Below are 4,340 nucleotides of genomic sequence, written 5' to 3' on the forward strand. Positions count from 1 at the left end.
GCTCCTTTCAGAATAATTTCTATGCTAATGACTCGTAGCTTTAGAGTTTGTTTATTTATTGATCCAGTTTCTGTAGCTGACCGTCCCAAGCAGAGAGGCGCGGTGGCTCCGTGGTTAAGATGCTGAGCTAGTCAACTGGAAAACCAACAGCCCAGGTTCGAGACTCGGTGCCATTCGACGGGGTGAGCGCCCCTGCTCAGCCCAGCTCCCGCCAATCAAGCAGTTCGAAAGCATACAAATGCAAGTAGATAAATAGGTATCATTTTGCTGGGAAGGTAACAGCATTCCCTGACATCATGCTGGTCACAGAAATATCTTCGGACAGCACTGTCTCAATGGTCTTGAAACGGAGATGAGCATCACCCCCTAAAGACAGACTAAAATCCTCAGGGACTCCTTTACCTATCTATACCTTACCATCTCAAGAAAGTAAGAGAATAACAGAGTTGGAAGGGACCTTGGAGGTCTTCTAGTCCAACCCCCCCTGCTCAGGCAGGAAACCCTATATCATTTCAGACAAATGGGTGTCCAGTCTCTTCATAAAAACTATGATTCTTGTTATTGTTTGTTTTACAGGAGAATGTTTTATTGCCCATTGCAATAATAATAATAATAATAATAATAATAATAATAATAATAATGATGATGATGATGATGATGATGATGATGATGATGATGTTGGAAGGGACCTTGGAGGTCATCTAGTCCAACCCCCTGCTCAGGAAGGAAACCCTATACCAGTGATGGCGAACCTTTTAGAGACTGAGTGCCCAAACTGCAACCCAAAACCCACTTATTTATCGCTGGGTGCCAGGTGGGCGTGGCCCACTGGGTGGCTGTGGTGGTCATGGAAGGTTGGGTGGGTGTGGCCAAGGTGGGTGTGGTCACCTCAATGTTTCTCATGGGGAGGGACACCTGTGGGCGGCGGGCAGTGTTGGGGGAGATCCAGGATGTCTCGGGCAGGTGGGGCGGTAGGCAGGAGACTCATCCTGTGGGGTGAGGCGAGGCAGGGTGGGGGTACCATTACCATGGGGCAAGGCAGGGACTTGCTGCTGCCTGACACCATCGGCCCCCGCACACAGAGGCCAGTGAGCGCATGGGGGCTCGACAGTGTCCGTCAGTAGCCACAGCCTGCCGGCCCCTTGACCGTTGCACTCTGGGGCTCCGCAGCTCATCGCCAGCAGTTCAAAGAAGCCGCCTCTGAGATGGATGGCCGGCCAACAGCTGAGGAGGTGATGCAGTGGGTCATGCCTGGGAAAAGGAGAGCATGCGAGGCCAGGAGGGATGGGAGGGGGATGGGAGGGGGAGGGAAACCAGCCATGCTGGGGTGCATTCAGCCACATGGGAACTCGGCAAGTTAGCAGGCAGCTGGTTGAAGAGGGACAGTTGCCATCTCCAGGGCATGGCGAGTGTGCCCACAGAGAAGGCTCTGAGAGCCGCCTCTGGCACCCGTGCCATAGGTTCACCACCTCTGCCCTATACCATTTCGGACAAATGGCTGTCCAGTCTCTTCTTAAAAACTTCCAGTGTTGGAGCATTCACCACTTCTGGAGGCAGGTTGTTCCACTGGTTAATTGTTCTAACTGTCAGGAAGTTTCTCCTTAGTTCTAGGTTGCTTCTCTCCTTGATTAGTTTCCATCTGTTGCTTCTTGTCCTGCCTTCAGCTGCTTTGGAGAATAGCTTGACTCCCTCTTCTTTGGGGCAGCCTCTGAGATACTGGAACACTGCTATCATGTCCCCCCTCGTCCTTCTCTTCGTTAAACTAGATATACCCATTTCCAGCAGCCATTCCTTATATATCTTCTATTGCTTGACTTTTGCTGCATTCAGTTCTTTCTTAGTAAAAGTATCTTTTCTCTAAATTTATGGAGTCAAGAGGTTTTCAGAGGAATTGATCGGAGGCAGCCCTGACAATTGTATTGCAGCTAAGAAGGCTGTGAGCTGCAGTTGTGGGTGCTCCATCCCTGGAGTTTGGACAGCCTCCTGTCTGAAATGGTATAGGGACTCCTGCTTGAGCAGAGGGGTTAGACTAGAGCAGGGCTTTTCAACCAGTGGTATGGGTACCACCTGTGGTACACTGGCACCTGGCAGGTGGTACGTGACCATCCTAGAAAAGTGGTAGTGGGGGAGGGGAATGAGCTGAACCAGTGGCAGCACCGCACAAACCTGAGCGAGAGACGGCTGGAGCTGCAGGGCTGTCAGGGCTCAGCGGAAGAGCCAGGATCAGCACCAGGCTCCAGCTGGAGCTTGGCACTGATCCTGGAGCTTCCGCTGAGCCCAGAAGAAGTGCCGATCAGCTGGAATGTTGCAGCATCTCCAGGGTCTTGTGATTTACATTCAGATGCTTGGCAACTGATTCATATTTATGTTGGTCACAGTGTCCCAGGGTCATGTGAAGTGACCAAAACATGCTGCAACCACCCAGCAGAGGGGGAAGGAATAAAAACCAAACACCCCCACATCCCACCCCTGCTACCAATCCTCAACAGAAAGGCTCACAACAATGAAAACCTCGGAACAGGAGGAAGAGCGCTGCCGGGAGGGCAGGCAGGTGTCTTGCTCGGCTGTGGCTTGGGGGGCACTTTTTTCAGTGCCATTGTAACTTCGAACAGTCACTAAGCGAACTGTTGTAAGTCGAGGACTACCTGTACTTCATCACTTTTTTCCTTTTTTTTTTTTGGTCATCAAGTCTTTGACACCTTGCTAGGTGACTGGTGGTACTCGGATGTTGCCATGTCCTAAAAGTGGTGCAATGGGTGAAAAGGTTGAAAAGCCCCTGGACTAGAGGACCTCCAAGGTCCCTTCCAATCTGTTGTCTATGGAGATTCTCAGTCCTCCAGGTCATGGTTATCCCAAAGGTGATTTTTTTCCAAGGTTTTTCTTCGAAAACCTTTTGCTTCTCATCCAAGAAACTTCTTCAGCTTTGACTGGAAGGTGGGAAATGGAAGGCGTTCTATTCTAATTTCTGTTGTTCTCCTATGCCGATTGTGAGTTGATTCAGACAAGAGTCTGAAGGCAAACACATTATGACTGCTCAAGCAAATATTTCAAGATGCTTTTTTTTTGGTTTTGTCGAAAAGAAATACCTGTAATAAAAAGCAATGTTCCAAAGACAGGCAGCAGTTTCATAAATAATTTACTATCGAGATATGCACCAGGTTTTGAGAGCAGGGGAAGCAACATTTTGTTGATGGCCAAAGAACACAACCTTGGAAGATAACGTCTTTTTTTAAAGTTTCGCTAGTTTGGTAGGCCTTTATCACAAGGTGCAACAAGACCTGAGGCCAGGAGTCCTGCAAATCTCTCTTTTATCTAACATTGATCATGCTTTAATGGATTTTTTTTACAGTTTTAGAATGCAGCTCGCACGACACTTAGCTGCAATACCGGCATCTTGGGTCAACCAGAGTATTCCATCTTTAACGATGGGGGGTGAGGTGTTACCCCCAGTTGATAGGGCTCGCAACTTGGGCGTCCTCCTGGATTCACGGCTCAATTTTGAAGACCACATAGGAGCTGTGACCAGGGGGGCTTTTGCCCAGGTTTGCCTGGTGCGCCAGTTGCAACCCTACCTGGACCGAGATGCCCTACGCACAGTCACTCATGCGCTCGTGACCTCCCGTTTAGACTACTGCAATGCTCTCTACATGGGGCTGCCCTTGAGGACCACTCGGAGGCTTCAACTGGTGCAGAATGCGGCCACGCGAGTTGTCATGGGGGTTTCCCAATACTCCCATGTAACACCTCTACTCCGCGAGCTACATTGGCTTCCGGTTGCCCTTCGGGTGAGATTCAAGGTGCTGGTGATGACCTATAAAGCCCTGAATGGCTTGGGTCCGGGATATTTAAGGAAACACCTGCTGCCGGCATCAAGCTCCCTTCGTACTGTGCGCTCCCACAGGGAGGGCCTTCTCAGGATACCGCCAGTTAAGGAATGCCAGCGGGCTATTCCCAGGGGAAGAGCGTTCTCTGTGGGCGCACCGGCCCTATGGAACCAACTTCCCACAGAACTTAGGACTACCCCCGACCTTCGCTCATTTCGCCGGGACCTGAAAACTTGGCTCTTCGAGCTGTCTGGCCCAGGCTGAGGGGTTTTAATTTTTATTGGGTTTTAGTTTTAAATTTCAGGGACTTGAATTAATTAATTGTTTTAACTGATTTTAATATTTGTATGTTATGCTTTTAATTTCCCCTGTAAACCGCCCTGAGTCCTACGGCATTTAACATCTCTCAAGGGCATCTCGGTCCAGATAGGGCGGAGGTCAAAAAACGGAGGTTGGAGACCGGATGGTAGTTATTTAAAACAGCCGGGTCCAGGGCAGGCTTCTTGAGGAGAGGTC

Source organism: Vipera ursinii (genome assembly GCF_947247035.1).
Source record: "Vipera ursinii genome assembly, chromosome: 4".
NCBI lineage: Eukaryota > Metazoa > Chordata > Lepidosauria > Squamata > Viperidae > Vipera > Vipera ursinii.